The sequence below is a fragment of the Schistocerca americana genome, chromosome 5 (genome assembly GCF_021461395.2).
Source record: "Schistocerca americana isolate TAMUIC-IGC-003095 chromosome 5, iqSchAmer2.1, whole genome shotgun sequence".
NCBI lineage: Eukaryota > Metazoa > Arthropoda > Insecta > Orthoptera > Acrididae > Schistocerca > Schistocerca americana.
The window spans coordinates 238,897,053-238,915,504 of NC_060123.1; positions in this window are offsets into that span (position 1 = coordinate 238,897,053).

Below are 18,452 nucleotides of genomic sequence, written 5' to 3' on the forward strand. Positions count from 1 at the left end.
TCTGGAATACAATAATCAGCACACTAGTTTCTATTTATCTTTCAATTTCACTACCTATGGAATCTTGCTCTGAAACTTGCTGTGGATTTTCTAAGTATTCCATTACTTCTTTATGTGACAAATTAAAGAGTCATTTTCAATATCGGTATCATGACTTATCCATAACCAAGCACTTGAGTATGGTGAGGTGCAATCATCTGCTCAGCTGCTTGAGCACACACTGTAGCATTATGTCAGAGTCACATACAATGCAACTGAACTTTTGCAGTCCTCCTAGGTGATGTAGTTACATAAAAATATGTGAAGTGATCAAAATGACTGCTGCTGCTAGTCTAAGTATACTGAGAGAAGTAAAGGCAATGAGTGTAGTTAGAGCTTTGTACTTTGTACACTGAAGCCTCTGTTGTAAAGAAATAACATTCACAAAATTTTCAAGGCTTTACAAAAAAGTTGTTGCTGTCATAGACAGACAACATTACAAACTGGTAAATTTTGTTGCTACATCTTGGCAATAGCAGTGAGAGATTTCTTAAAAATATACTCTACATGCTAATGTTGTTCACTCAAATATCAGTTAGAGTGAGGTAATAATTTTTCAATGTCTTTTATTGCAGTGTAATATTGCAATTTTCTTTCACTCATTACCAGTTTCTTTCAAATACTGAACAATTACAACTGTATTAATTGTAGACCAACCTGTCATTTGCAGGTGTTCATATAGCATTCATGAATACCTAAGAACACTGAATACAATATATCTATCACTCCTCTATGAATCCTGCCACTTTTATTCAGTCTGCTTAGTGAAGTGTAAGAAACATATTACATAGCTTCTCAAACAATTAAGTTCAGTTACTTCTACTCTTCATATAATTGCTGGTGTTGGAAACAAACAAATCAACTTCCTGACACATTCAATAATGTCTTGTGGAATAATTTTCTGAGGTAAACCATCGGTTAGAAAGAAAGTATTGATTCCACAAAAGTGAGCAATAAGAACAATATGTGGTGTTCACCCATGGATATCATGTACATACAAGGGTCTAGGCATTTTTACTGCGCTGTCCCTAATAAAATTTGTCATAAATGATCCATCACAATTTAAGCAATGGTGAGGTCATACCTACAGAACTATAATAAAAAATAAGCTTTACTACCCATTATTAAACCTGTCAGTAATGCAGAAAGGAGTTCAATGTGCCGCAAGAAAAATTTTGATCATTTGACCAATAACATAAAATGTCTGGCAGGTTGCAAAGCAAATTTCAAGTCTAACCTAAAATCATTTGTCCTGGACAACTACTTCTGTTCCACGGATGAATTTCTATTTAAAAGCTGGTAGCCTGTAAAAAGTTATTTTGAAGAGCAACTGCATGTGTAGGACTAAAAAATAATGTATTCATTAATGCTAACACTAATCATGGATACATATTGTAAAGCTACATCATTTTGATAAAAGAAATGTTCAAATAATCTATGGGACATGTAACTAACTATCTAACACTAAGAAACTGTACATAGTATCTATAAATAACTGGTAGCTCTGCAGCTGCTATGACCTGAAGTTGGTCAATAGTTGAACAAAGCTGGTTACCGAAGTAAAAAATATGTATCCTTAGACTGCAATAAAAGACACTTCAAAAATTCAGTTGTAATGGGTTGCTCCACTTGACAGTATGTCAAGTCTATATTATAATTTATTATTTATGATGGAATTGTATTCATTTTTCATGCAATAAAGTATTTCAAACCTATCTTACACATTATACTTACCCATAATTCATCATCTCTCTGTAGGGTGAATTGTGAGCTACTGACATTGCAAGCAGCACTGTCCCATCAGCTAGTCTGATGACTTCATATTTACAATATTCTTTACCACTGAGCCTATTCAGTATTTTATGCATATTGAAATCAGAGGTACAGTAACATCGACGTCCTTTGCTGACAAATAAGAGTGCAGATTGGGAAGGTATAAGTTCATGCCCTACCCCCAGATCTTGAATGTCCTTGTTCTTGGATATCTGCACTCAATAAAAGTTACGAATTACATACAGACTATGCATCAATATACATACACACATACATACATGTAACCATAAAATTTAAACAAGGAAATGCAGTCATTAGACCCAAGTTGAATAGAAGAATGTGCTGGTGACTTCGGCCACTGGAGTTCTGAGAGTACAAATTAATCATTAAGAAATTGATACATATTTTTCATTAACTGCTGAACTGGAAAGAAATATGTCAACTATTTTTTATGATTGTTGTCAGTAACATGTGCAAAGAAATGTCCACAGCAGAAAAAAACTGAGTGTGGTAAGAAGCCATTGGTATATATTTAGAAGCCTAAGTCACTCATGTCCCACATGCATTCTAAATACTTTTGGCTCTCAGGTCTGCCACTGAATCACATTTTGTACATCCCGTAATATTTCTTCAAGGCAGCTGGTTGACATTAACTGATGGTGACTGGTTGTTACTGCTGGCAAGTAGCAGTTGCCGGTGCTCACTGCTATGTTCCACTATGAAGGCCTCATTCAAAAGCTGCACATGTGTGATCACATAACTTGCAGATGGACAACCATAGCGTTTTCAGAGCCCTATACCAGGAGCAAATCTGTGGCCTTCCATGCATCTGTTTGCACAAAATGTCATTCACTTGCACACCTCAAAGCCATATATTGAACATATCTGCCACAAAAGCTTGAAGAGCCATACTAATACATTTTATTTAGCACATTCACTCACTAAGGCATCTGGTCCTTGAATACAGAACAATATAAATAAAAAATTAATGCAAAAAAGCCCTCAAACATTGTGAAAAGAGCACCTTCACAAGCAAATGCTCTATAAATTATCACTAAAATAAATATATTGCCTGTCCCTGGAATTTCTATGATGTAAACTGTCTCCTTCGTGAATGAAATTATACGCCTAGATACACACACCCAGTTCTAGTGGAACATTCATCTGTCAAATCAGGGATTGAGCAGTGTGATATGTGTAGGAAGTCTTATCTATAGGAAACTAGTCTCTCTGTTACAAGGGGAAAGAATGTCATCTGATATAATCTTAAAGTAATACAGTTAACTTTTGATTATTAATGCAGAACTGAGACTATATGGATAATTGGAGAACACAGATAACCCAAAATACACACATCTGCCTGAAACTACTATTTAATCCACTTACAAAAACATGATACATGACGCATTTGAAAGCCCACTGCATTCCTTATGCATTTCCACCAAAGCTGACAACTAATTTACAAAATTATATTTAAAATACACTGTATTTTGCATCACTTGCTTTCAGTTTACTATGAGGAAGTAATTGCCTAATTTTGTCTGTTTCTGTTTTTCATTTATTTTTTCCAGATAACTGTTCTCATTTTCTGAAGTGTGAAAATATAAACATACTCAAACAATTTTTGTCGTGCATTTTCTTATAAAAGAGACTAATTATATTTTTGTTTACATAATGTAGTTGTTACAAATGTGACTGCCATTTTCAATTATTCTGATGTATACTTTCTTATTTGTTAACATGTTATTTGAATTCATATTCTATGGACAGAGTAATGTGGAATTGTGATTTTGTATAAAATCATAAATTGACATAATCAGAATCTTTGAAAATGTTATGTGAAGTGAGGTGTGTGAGCGATGTAGAATCATATCAAGAAGTCAAAAGAGAAGGCACCAACAAAGAGTCAGGAGTGAGAAAGGAATGGTGGCGATTATCATGCAGTGTAGGTACTGCTACACATTGTTTTTGTGGCTGGTGAAAGATATCAGTGTTTGGACAGTGCTACATTTATAATCTCAATGTGTACAGTGATTAAAGTCCTAATGACTTTAAGTGTTGCATTGCTCATTTGCCAGAACTGTGTTTTGACTCATTAAACATGAAACTTTGATATGCAGACTTGTAAGCTATGTGCATGTCGTAAAGATACTGTTTTCAATTGTTTAGCACATACCATAGACTGTGGAATGATATAGAAAATATGGTTGCACATTTAATGTCATACACTGATACGAAGAACTTTTTCCGTGAATCTATGATGTGCTGATCGCCATATGATTCAAGTGATTGCATAGACAATTGTGCCCTGTACATTTTGTTCTGTTTAAACAATGACTAATTATTTAATGTACAGTCTACTTGATTTACTTTCATAGTAAGGACAGATACACTGTGAAAAGGGCCACATCACAATCATAAAGAATAAATCTGAAAACTGCGACTAAAAATCAGAAAGCTGTGGGTTTAAGTGTGTAACAAACATTATGACATCAGGTTACATTACATGTTAGTGGAAAGGAGCATGTCTTATGTTCACCATTGTATGCAGATATGCAAATTGGAATTAATTCTGGAAATATTGACCCTTGCTTTTAGATTTGTAACATGATGGAGCTCAGCAAAAGATTGGTATTATTGGATTACACGCTCAAGGATCGTGGACTAATTAGGTGGATGTCAACATCTCTTTGACAGCACCAGCTATGTGGAAACAGTTTTGAAGGAGCATTTACCAAGAGACACTGCAAATTATATTGTTCTAATCAGTGATGTAAACGCTCATTATGCATAAGCAAGAACAACTTTTCATGGTGAATAACTTTACATAATTGTAAATTTTCATATTACACTGGGGTTTTGATTTCTTTTCAGTAATGACATTCAGAACAGTAGTTAAAATGTGATTTCATCCATTAATTTCTTTCTTTCCATAATGATAACAATTTTGCAAACTTGTTGATTTAGACATTGTCCATATTACTGCAGACAGTTGCTATGGATACTAATGAGGTAAAAGTTAAACAGTTTTATCCCCTTTCATTTGCTTTTAATTGCTGGTGCTTCTTTGTATATGCTGGTGATTCTTTGCACCTGTGGTCTAGGGGTAGTGTCTTTGATTAGTATTCAAATTGTCCTTGGTCCTGGGTTAGCACCCTCCTCCCTCCCCCCCCCCCCCCCTCCCTGACATTTACATTTTGAATAAAAATCATCAGCTTTGTCTTCCAAAGACTTCTGGCATAAGAAGTCACACTCATTCTGCCAACAACCTTCCAAACAGGATGGAGGATCAGACAGAGGTTCAGGGCAATCTCTTGCCCTCGGATGGGAAACTGCTCCTAAAGACAGAAGAATCAGCAATGATCAATGGCATGAAGATGCAGAAGGAAATGGAAACCACTGTATTAAAGACACATAATGTTCATCTACAGGACATGTGGCCTGTAGCTGAAAAAGTGCCATGATGATCCCTCCATTAGCAAAAGATTCAGGAATAGTCCCCCATTTAGATCCCTGGGAGGGGACTGCTAAGGGAAAGGTGACCCTGAGAAAAAGATGTAATAACCAACAAAAGGATAATGTTCTACAAGTGGGGGTGTAGAATGTTAGAAGTTTCACGTGGTAGAAAAGCTAGGAAATCTGAAAAGGGAAATACAAAGACTCAGTCTAGATATAGTGAGGTCAGTGAAGCAAAATGAAAAGAAGACAAGGATTTATGGTCAGTTGAGTATAGGATAATACCAAGAGCAGCAGAAAATGGTATACCAGGAGTAGGATTTGTTACAAATAGGAAGGTAGGGCAGAGAATGTGTTAATGTAAACAGTTCACTGTTAAGGTTGTTCTCATCAGAATCGACAGCAACCAGCACTGACAATGATAGTTCAGGCTTACATCCTGGCGTTGCAAGCTGAACATGAGGAGATAGAGAAAGTATATAAGTATATTGAGTGGCTAATGCAGTATGTTAAGGGAGAAGAAAATTTAATAGTCATGGGGGATTGGAATGTGGTTTTAGGGGATGAAGTAGAAGAAAGGGTTATGGGAGAATATGGGCTGGGTACTTATAATGAGAGAGGAGAAAGACTAATTGAGTTCTGCATCCTGTCACTTGGAAGGCGACAATCTGACCCCATTCAAACTCGCTCAGTCGGCTGTAGGAAGCACGAATGCATCTTCATGGCACAGTTCCCTGCGTGCTTCACATGTTTGCAGCACACTGAGCCTTCTGACTGTGGGCATTTCCTATAACGTGTTTCAGTCCTAGATATATCAGTCGGTAAGAGCATCAACTGCAAAAGACAAGGGTCTGGATTTGCCTATAGTCCCACTGCTAATTACTGGTTTGCAACAGTTCTTGTTGACATGTCTGGACTCATAAGCCCTCTTACCTATGCTGTGTAGTTCTATGATCTGCAACTGCTGCCCTTACAATACGATGATACTGGCAGGTGTCTCTGCCACATGGATGTGCAGAACCTGTCTAATGGTGAGGAATTTTCACACGGCCACTGATACCAGCATCATTGCACAACTGATGTAGCCTGTCTAATTCTCTGAAAGGACCACCCTGTCACTTGGAAGACCACAATCTGACCCCATTCAAACTCGCTCAGTCGGCTGTAGGAAGCACGAATGCATCTTCATGGCACAGTTGCCTGCATGCTTCACATGTTTGCAGGACACCGAGCCTTCTGACTGTGGGCATTTCCTATTAAAACTTACACACAGATGGTGCTTTGGTAGCTATGCCACTATGCTATCTAATGGTGGATGATGTTGAAAGCATTATCAGTACATCTACTATGCCCCAGGTGGCATATGCTATCATTGGACCAAAACCGATGTCATCTTTCCAGGTGTAATAATATTTTTCCCAGCAGTGTAGTTAAACCATGAAGTCAACAGATGTCAGCATCAAAAACCATATTTGACAGTCTACTGACCAAAATTACTTCAGGTGGCCAAAATTAGCACATTTAACAGTAACAAGTTATCATAGTCGAACACAAAAAAGGGAGGGGGCCCTTGATGTAGGTTATAGTAATGGCATATACTTGCATTATAGTGCCCTTAGTGTTAATGATTACTTTTTAGAAAATGTACTGGAAACTGCTACATTGTTACTGCCCATGTTATAACCCATAATAGTGTCTGTATACCACACACCAGATAGTGATATTGAAGTAAGAGATCTGTTCAAAAATTCCGGAAATTTGTCCACAGAATTTTTCTGTGGTTACCTTTTTCTTATTGTGCAAAATACTCTCCTCCAAAATTGATACACCACGCCCAACGCAATTACCACTTCTGACAGCAGTCTTGGTATGCCTCTTGCTAGATTGCACAAAGTGCTGTTTGCGAGCTTTCTTTTATCTTGTCTATCATTGCAAATTTTCATCCTTTCAATGGGATTTTCAATTTTGGAAGTCTGGAGGGTAATGCAGTACAGTGATTTTATTTCTTGTGCAATAGTCATGCACAACCATGGACGAATGTGTGGTTGCATTATCATGAGCCATGAATTGTCTCGCCACATTTCAAGCTGTTTCCTTCTCATATTTTCTCACAGATGATGCAACATTCCCAATAGTACCATCAATTAAATGTTTGTCCCTGTGGCATGAATTCATGATGAACCAATCTTTCAAAGTTAAAAAAAAACTATCAGTATGGCTCTGACCTGACCTGACTAACTCTTTTTGGTCTTGGAGAACATTTCCTGACTCATTGTGATTACTGAACCTTGGTCTCAACATCATAGCCATAGGCTCACATCTCACCATCAGATGTGAGATGAAGGTCTTTCTGGTCCTGACTCATGAGCAGTGCTACGAACTCGATGGCAACGTGATTCATTCTGAGATGCTATGTCAGGATTTAATGACATGATCTAACTGAGGAGTTACATTCTTCTGCAATCGCTTGGACAGTCAGTCTCCAATGTGAACGCACACTTTTGTTGATCATTTTACCCTCCATTCAGAGGCTGTTGCACACAGCGACCATTATTTTGATTTGTAAACAATAGATTTCAGCTCTCAGTCGTCCTTTGGAATTTTTATTGGCAGATCTAGATTTCGGCTAGAAACTAGCCATTCTCAATGCACTATCATTTTTGGTTAATGAATGTAATGCCTGTTGGCATGCATTAACCAAAAATGATAGTGCATTGAGAGTGGCTAGTTTCTAGCTGAAATCTAGACCTGCCAATAAAAATTCCAAAGGACGACTGATAGCTGAAATCTATTATTTACAAATATTGTTGATGTTCCTGACTTGAGTGTCATCAGTAGACATGAAGGGAAGGGCGTCCTGAATGAGGGTGATCTTTAACTTCTGTTCAGCCATTTTTAAACAATGTGAACCATTAGTAACACTGAGTATGGCTTACACACTCATTTCCATAGTCTTGGTGCATCATTTGGTGTGTCTCTGTAAAGGGTTTTATGAGTCTCATGCAAAACTTAATGCAGATGCATTGCCCTTCTAACTCTGCCATCTTTAAATTCACAAACAATGCAAAACAATGTTCTACTCAATACAGCACTGAACAAAACTAAGAGACATACAGTAATGAAACTTCTTGCAGTTACACATTAAACACAGGTGTATGTAGGGATGCCAACTACATTTTGCTTCAACACACCATTGGTGCAAAATTACGAATGTTCCAGAATTTTTTGAATAGACCTCGTATTTGTGCAGACCTTACAGGAACTGAATTTATACGTTGAGAAATGGTTTAAACATAGGATTTTAATGTTTGGTAAAATAAATGTTGACATAAGACTAAGGACACCTAAACAACTTAATCTACTCAATATGCTAAGATCACATTACCTGTACTGTAGTAATGATAACTCAACAAAACAAATCTGACTGTCTTGATAATGTAATTAGTAATGTCAAAACAAATCAGTATGAACTAGGGTTGTTCAATAAACATTTTTCATCAAACCATAAAGGGATCTCATTAAAATTAAAAACTAAAGAGTCCATATCTGATTCCCACAAAATTAATTACATTATACATCAGAATGAGGACAGTACTGATAACTACTGAACACAGCTAAAGATGATAAACTGTAATGATGTTCCCCTTGAAAGTAGTCATATTGCAAATACATTTACATTATTTATTAATGCACTGTCAGATATATTCCAAACTCATTGCACTAAAGTAATGAAAAAATAAGGGAGCTGCCAGGAAATATGGCCTCTCATCTGAACATAACTGCTTTGCACCTGATTTAGAAGTACTGAGAACTCTGTTAATTATTTCCTATGACAAATCAAGGAATATTCAAGTAAAAAGAGCAAAAGAAGAAATACAAGGCACATTAGATTGCACAAGTAAAAGGCAAATGATGTTATATTAATAAGTCCCAAAATAAATGTAAAGCATTCTGGACTGTTGTCAAGACTCATCTGGGTAGAAGTAAAGGTATTAGGAAAAGTAGTTCCTGTGATATTGGTGTCACACCAGATGGTTTCAACACTTTCTTCATTAATGCTAAAAATTAATACCATAGTTGCAACCAAACATAGCCATAAGTATAGTAACATCCATAACTCAAATCATGCAAGCTCCTTCTTACAATTTTTTTTTAGATATAGTTCCTGTCTTTAAACAAATTGAGGTAAAAGTAACTGATATTACAATTGCAATAGCAAAATTAAGTTACTCAAAAATGCAGAATATTTATGGCCTCTCCAATCTTATTATCAAAAGAATTGTGGATGTAATATCACGTCCACTGTGTTCTCTTATAAACTGGATGTTTGGCAGTGGCTCTTTCCCTTCATCACAAAAAACTGATATCCTTTCTCCTCTGCACAAAAAAATGTGACAAGTCTCGTCCTAATGATTACTACCCAATCTCATTTGTACCGATAATTTCAGAAGTAATGGAATATTGAATACAGCTCCAAATCAATCAACACCTGTCTGTGAAAAATATTCTTAGTAACACTCAGTACAGCTCAGTATGGCTCGTCAACAGTAGAAGCAGTTGAAAATTTTGTTTCATTTATACTATCATCATTTGAATCAAGATTATCTGTTAAAGTTACCTTTGTGAATCTCAGCAAGGCATCTGATTCATCAGCCATAGCATACTGCTGTAAAAACTCTTCTGCTATGGTCACACTTGCTAACTTAGTACAGATATAATTGGTATGATTCTTCCATGTTAATTTTCAGTCAAGGTGGGTCCCTAGTAGTTTAGCTGAAGTACAACCATTTCTGTCATCTTTAACACATAAGCTAAAGAAGATATTTAAAGTTTTTCCCTGATTAATAAACCATTCATTGATTTGGAACCACTTGTTCGCTGCTCTGAGATTACTTTCCTGCTTTCCTACTTTCATGTTCTTAAGTCTATCCCATCTATAACAAAAATGGTATCATCTGCATAGAGTGTGGATTTACACAATATAGTGCTGGGCAAGTCATTTACAAATATTATGAAGAGTAAAGGTCCAAACACAGAACCCTCTGGCACACCCTGCATGATATCCAAAACATTTGACCTCACATCACTGAAATACACAATTTATCTTCTATCACTCAGGTAGGATCTGATTAGAGATGCCTTTTTCCACACCCAGGTATTACCATGAGCGAAAAAGTTCTCAGTTGGCAAAAGAAGATAATCAGATGTATCTGTTGGGTCAGAAATAATGAATTTTGTAGACGACATTTCAAAAAACTTAAAATACCAACAGTTATGTCTCTCTTTATAGTACCTACAAAAGAAAACCAATACAGTCACAAAGTACAACAATCTGTTCACCAACATAACACTTGCCTGAAACAGTAAACTGACATCACTGTTGCTAGACTTAAAAAACCCATCATAGTTCCAGGTACATTGAGGTAAAACTGTTTAACATGTTGTCACTACAGGCACACAGTGTGTCATTGAGTATGTTTGTAAGTGCAAGACAGAAATAGCTTCGAGAAAAATCATTTTATATAATAGAATAGTTCATAAAGTGTCCTACAGATGACCTGATACACTAACGGAGTTTCATTAGATTAAACTCATATAATGGACAGTTTTGTATCATTATAGACAATAATTATCTAAAATATCTTTTATGCCATGTGTGTTATTTATGTAATTTTATATGTAAGGTGTTTATGTACGTAAGAGAGAAATGCATTTTTAATGCTTAAAGATAGCTAATAAATAAATCTAAATGTTCATATTCTGTATATGATGCACAACAAACGGCAGTTAGTTTAAAAAGTGTGTCACTGTAAAGCTGTGAGTGTTAAATTCTTCATTTGTATGGTCATATTGTCCATAACTGCTTTGCAGTTCCTGAGGGTATTTTTGTTCCTTTGTTACAACTGCAAGAAAGTGCACGTTTTTCTTACCAGGCATATTTCGTTTCATTGAAGTATAGCATCATCAGTTGGTTGTAAATACCTTCAGTTACAGACCACTGATGATGCTTTGCTTTAATAAAGTTAAGTTCATCTGGTGAGAAAACATGCATTTTCTTGTAATTGTAGAGCTGGAACAAAAATACCCTCAGTAATTGCGAGTATTCAGTTGGCACTATATACAATAATACTTGTACCATAGAGAAGCGTATACTTAGCAGCCACCAAAGCAGAAATAAGGTGGGTAAAGCTAATACACATAAAATAAAGTTAAGTTGGGTTGGAGCTCTAGTTTGCAGAATTGTAAAATAACTTGCTTAAAGAAAATGATTAGGAATATTAAGACTAAGGGAAAGATTTACAGGGGGTAAAAAGAAGGGAAAGTTATGTCAACCCCTGGTTAAGACAGACTCAATTACAAGAAGTGATTCAAAAGTAATAATGGACTAGCAGTCAAGATATGAATTCCATGGTGTTAGTAAGAATTGGCTCTTAATATTAATAAGTAGAAGTACTGGGCTCATCAATTTTTAAAGGAAAGAGGAAAGAAAGCTCATATAATGAGCAAGACATGGGAAGTGAGTACAGACAGACAGAAATAATATCATAATGCACAATGTAAATGTAAAAGGAGAGGGAGGAAGTCTATGGTAGAGAATGACAAACCTTTTACAGGTGAATGGATGGCAAGAATCAAGGTCCTATCCCCTTCGGTTACATTTCACAGAATGCTGAACAATAGGATACTGTGATTCCTGTTCTTCTATATAAATAGTTTGCAAAGGTCCAGTCTTGTTCCATGATTGATAGAAGTAGTGCTAGTGTAAGATTGCAAACAAATTATATATTTTGTATCAAAAGGAGAACTCACCCATTAACTCATCACATTCCATAGATCCTTTCAAGAAGGAGTCTTCAGTGATATGGAATGAGTGAAAGTATACATTTAAGAAAAAGCAAATCATAGAAACTTGAAACATATTAACAGTCAGCTATCACTATATGGCTTAATGTTATTTGTGATGGACAAATGTAATCTAGTAATCAGAGAGAAAGCCACTTCTTTGGAAAAAAATTGCTACTTCTTTAATTGTATCAGTTAACTCCTATTTATCTCCTATCATAAGTTTAATATTTCACATACTTATTTATATTGGTACTTTTTAAAGGAAAATTTGTAACATGGGAGGCATGTTTATCACACAGTGCTACTGGTCATGTAGCTTTGCAAAGAACACTGCTGCTTGCCATATAGCTTTCAGACATTTTAAATGGGGTAAGTCTTTAGTTTTATTTTGAATTGGTCATAATCAGGTCTATTCTTACTTAAATGTTTCTTAATTTGTAAATTTTTGACTTGGATAGGTTGTGTTTGTTAAGCCGGTACTTGCAGACTAGCCATGTGCTGTTTTTGAATAGATCATGATACAACAAAGACATTAAGATAATTTGTTCAGTTCAGAATATCTTGGATTAATTTATTGACATATCTTTGAAACACTGTGGGAGCATTAGCCACTCTGAATGCAAACCAATAATAGTGACACATTGACTGCAGCCTTGAAATCTCTGCATATCCTTGTACATTTGTTTAGTTTTTTTATTGTTACTGCTGTGCAGGGTGGCACAGTTAAGATGAGCTCCCCACCCCCAACCCACCCCCCTACCCCCACCCCCACCCCCTTCTTTGAATGCAAATTCAGTATTTTGACTTCTGAAACAGAGTAAACAGCTAACATTTTTCTATCAGCATTTCAGTGTCCTTCATCAGTAAAGTTAGACATTTCTCTTTAAAGTATGCAAAATGACTTTCTCAATAGAAGAAAGAATTGACATTGTGGAAACATATGTGAAAGCAAGTTCATTTAAAGAAACTCATGAAATTTTCAGGGTCAATTGCAGGGATAGAGGATTACCAGCAAAGAGAGCTATACACAGTCTGTACAAAAACATGCACCTATTGATCTGTGCAAAATGTAAAATGGCAAAGAATCCCTTCAGTTTGCATACCAGAAATTATTGCAGACATTTGCTAAAGAATTATTCAAAGGAAAAGAAGTGTAAACATAAATTGGCCCAACAGGTGCATGTAAGTAGGAAGAGTTGCCAGCAAATATTGAAAAGTCTTAAATTTGAAGCCATATTATGTGATGGTTGTGCAGCAATTATGGGAAGATGACAGTAAGAAAAGTATGGATTACTGATGTGGCTTTTGAATAACATCAATCGTGGTTTATTAGACCCTTTCCACCACTTCATGCTTGATGAAGCATGGTTTCATCTTTCTGGTCATGTGAATTTACAGAATGTGAGGTACTGAGCAATGGAGAACCCTGACACTACATGTCAGCAACCATGCCTCAATGAAAAAATTGGTGTTTGATGCAATGTAACAGGAACAAGCATCATTGGACTGATATTTTTTGACACTGTCCTCAACACAGTTGCATATATGGAAATCTTTGATAGATTTTATGTTCAACTAACTGAATATAAAAGACAACACTGCTTCTTCAAGCAAGATGGAGCAACATGTCAGACATCTGAGGTATTCCTGGAATGAGTCCATGTTGTCTTCACTGAGGAACAAACATTAATGATCGCCACATTCATTGGATCTAATGACATGCTATTTTTTCCTGTGGGGACACTTGAAGAGCAAGGTCTCTGAAACAAATCCACGCAAAACGCAGGAACTGAAACACAACATCAGCCATGAAGTTGCTGCCACTAATATCAGAATTTTACATCAGGTGTATCTGAATAGACTTAGAAGTGCACAGCCGTGTATTGATGTTGCTGAGGGTCACTTTCAACATCTTCTATACATGTACTTTTCACTATATTTTTCAATGTAAGTAAATAGTGAGTCCATTTCAGCTCTTCGTTTCTGTAATTTCATTTCATTTCCTTTATAATCACTTGGCTACTTTTATCTGCCCCACCCTGTATAATTAATACAGGTGCAACTACATCAGTCTTTGAAGTCTCTCTAATTTTATGTTAACAATATCCCACCCAGCAAATGGATTTGTCCTTGCTCTGAAGAAACGAGATTGTGTGGATGATTTTAGCAAGATATGCATAAGAACATCTTTTGTGCAATTGATTCCATGTGCAGATAATTGCTTATACATTGCAATCACCTAATCTAAACAAAGAGACAGGAAGAAACTTGATACTAGTCACACCTCGTCACTGACTAAAAACCCGAATAATGTAAATGGATCTAAACCAAAAGCATTATTTGCTACTGTAGATCTAACTACAAGCTGTGTTAGAGTTCAAGTTGCATACAGTAAACTTGATTTAATGTTTATTTCACTCTATGGCAGGATGTGCTGTCTTCTGTAAAAAACTGCTTCCCATTATAGTGACCAGAACCATGGAGTGTGAATCCGTAGGGAAGTTTACCAGTTAGTTAAAGACACTGTAGCTCATGTACATATCTGGAATGCCACATCATGGCATTTGAAGGCCTACTTGACCACTAGTTTAGTTGGCATTCCATTTACTGACCATACTGATAAGATGATGTGGCGTGGCATGTTGCACCCTGGTGCTTACAGGCACAAGCCCAGTTTGATAACCCAGCTTGGGGCGTGTGTCACATTCGGCTTCACGGTGTGGGCACTGGTATTACTCATGCTTCATGTTATACTCAGAGCATGACCACACTAGATGTCATGAGACACTGACCACCCAGTGTAAAAGGAAGTGGGGAGTACTGTGTTGTCAATAGAGCAGCAGTAACAGTAGAATGTGTCAGTCAGTAGAGCTCAAAGAACTCAAACTTCAAATGTGGACTAGGCAGTGGAAGTCACCTGAGTAACAAATATATAAGGGACATTTCAACCCTTCTAAAGCTGTCCAAGCGATGTGATTGTGAAGTGGAAATATGAACAAACAACCACAGCTAAATCTAGATTATGAAGGACTTATGTACTGACATACAGGGACCATTGAGCATTGTGGAGGGTGGCTGTACAAAATCACATAAAATCACAAAGTGCCATCAGCACTCCATATAGCACTTTGGAGATGATGACTGTTTGTATCAGCATGACAGTGCACGCTGTCATAAAGCAGGATCTGTAAGGCAATGGTTTGTGGACAATAACATTCCTGAAATATACTGGCCTGCTCACAGTCCTGACCTGAACACAATGGAATACCTTTGGAATGAGTTAGAATGTTGACTTCACCATTGATGCCAGCATCCAACATTACTGTCATTACTGACTTTGGCCCTTGAGGAAGAATGGGCTGCCATTTCTCCACAGAATTTCCGACACCTCACTGAGAGTGTCCCCAGCAGAGTACAGGCTGTTGTAGAGGTGACAGATGGAAAACCACATATTAATTTCCACTAATTTCATGGTCCAAGTCACATGGAATTCATCTGGCTCTGTTTTGCACATTCATTATATTTTAGCTATTGTGCCTATAATGTTTAGGCAGAAAATCACAGACTGCAGAGAGCTCAAAACTAATGAGGTCAGACATTACCTCTAGCTTTTGGGTTAACTCATGTAACTTACTTCTTGAGGCCAATTAAATAGTGCATTGACAAACAGAATCTGAAATGCTACATGCATTTTAATAAGGGAGGGAACTACCCACGTAGACTGTTCAATTTTCCTCCATGTCTTTGACTTTAGCGACAGGCATTGGTCATGCTGGTGCCATTAATACTGACTATTGTTGCTGTTTCAGTAGCTGCAAATGATGCTGCTCCTGTTGCTGTTGTTGATGCAGCGTCAGTTCTTGGTGGAACTACTGTTTTTGCTGATCTAAACGTTGTTTCCACTGACTCAGAAACCTGGCATCCATATTACAACTCTCACAGTACTGTGGCAACTTTCCTCAGTGGCAGGATTACTGTTAACTCCAAATGGACAAAGACAATGTTAAATTGGCGTAATAGATTCATGAATTGAATCAAAGATGAAATCAGAAACCAAGATGGAAATGAAAGTTACTGTGAGGGAAAATCTATCACCCCAATCTGCACATCTATAAACATAAACAGAAAGAAATAATCTGGTCACTACAAAAGGACTAAAAAATAAAGTTACTGGAGGCATTTGCTATGTTGAGTGAGTGCCAATAAGCTTCCCCAAGTACTTTTGGGATGTTCACCACAGGTTGTGAACATCTACCTAGCTGCTTCACACAGACGAGGTCAAAAGAGATCAAGTCTGATACGACCAATGTCTCTATCTTGTGAGCAGAATTGCACAATACTAAAGAGTGGAGATGTAAGTCAATATTAACCTCCCACTTAAGTCTTTACACAATCATAACAGAAAAGAAGAAAATATTTTTCAATCTCCTTTCTGGGTGAACTCTAAGAAAGCCAATTAATTCCATAAAATGAAATTTTCATCTGAGAGCAAAGATGTTTGTTAAATTACAGTATTTTGACAAAATTTTGAACAATAATATTTCTAAAAGAGGGTTTTCAATAACCACATCCAAACATAAAAATAAAACAACCAGTTCAAAAAATATTAGACAAATGAATGTATATTTAACATTAAGAAGTCATTCTCCGAATGAATATGATGAATCAATAGTGTATTATTTGTAAGTTTTATGTTGCACTATCTTTCTCATCAATTAACTCTTATTGTTGTTCATTGATATTTTGGTATGCTTCCCATACTAAAAATTATAAGAAGATGTACTTACCTTAAATAAGTGAGAAATATATGGGAACATATCAACTCCCAGTTTATAATGGAATGCTGACAGGTCAGAAACAGACTGGATTGGTGACTCATGAACGGAAAGAAAAGAAATAATCTGCCCAGAATAAGCACTGAAAAGCAGTATCGCCACAAAAGAAAACCAATTGATAATCATGTTGGCAGCTGTACTGTTGGGCAGTCTTGTAGAACCTGGAAAAAATATTTATTTATTCAAATAAAATATCTGTTCTTATATATGTCTTTCATCTTCGACAGCATTATTAAAATAGACATGATGCTTATATTCTTATATGCTTTAAAAGATCTGTGACTGCACTATTTCATAAATATGACATTACTGCATATTTTGCTATTGCTGCAAGTATAATTTTTGTCATAAATGAGAGTTTTGTATGCTCAGTTGCTTGTGACATTAATAGCTGTCTATAAATCCACAAAGAATAACTATGTATATCAGTACTTGTACACAAGTAATGTTCTCCTAATGAAACTACACTAAAGATGGCTAAAACAAGCATCAAACGCTTATTTTTAATTCTGTGAAAAAAGCTCAGTTAATAACTGCCCCTTGTACCCACTAATACTTTGAAGGAGTTTTAATCAGTTAGTTTTCATTGCATTCCCAATGAATTTATCCTGTTCTGTGAGCTGAACTTAGTAATAACATCCATATCTACCAAATGTAATTTTCTTTCCTTTTTCATTGTGAGATAGGAAGCTAGAAGGGTGCATGTGGAGTGTTCATTTCATGTGCAGATGGAAGTGGAGCTGACAGCAGTCTCTCTGAAGGTGACAGCCTTGTTGATTACAGATACACACCATCATATTTCTCCTTTGTGATATGACAGCATTAAAGAAACTGCTTATGTCAGTTCAGACATTGCAAGTAACAAAGTTCTTTGCTGTATTCCTCATGATAAGATTAATCTGATGTTGAGCTAATGGAAAAGAGGAGAATACAGCAGGAAACAGGAAGATAATATCTTAATGCTTAAAGCTGAAGAGTGTAACATGCAAAGAAATCTAAAAGAGCCCTTTATGCAGTAGTAAATGAAAAATGATCAGTGGTGACTTCTAATTAATTGTGTCTTGTGATTTGGACCTGGGCAGAGGAGTGCACACAGAGGCACAGTTGCTTTTATGATAGGATTAACTAGATATATTTTAATCTGTGTCTATTTGAGAAGTTGCACACATGTAAGATACAGTAGTGGCTGCTGAAATTTAACTGGCCAATATTATAATAAAACAGCAGAAGAGGAACTTAACATAGGATTAAGAGGGCATTAGATTTGAATTAACATTTTTGGAGGAGAAAGTGTTGCAAGCTATCCTATTACTGCAAACAATCCTATCACTTTTTTTAATAAAAAAAAAGGCCACAGTCTTGAAATCTGTTTATGTCAACATACTATGCTCTCCCTTGTATTGTTAATTCAGCCAATAACTTCTGACAGTTTTTAGAGAGGAGGTATGTGAGTTTACACCCTGATAGAAATGTTATTTGGTCTCATTATTTTGTTTCCGCTGA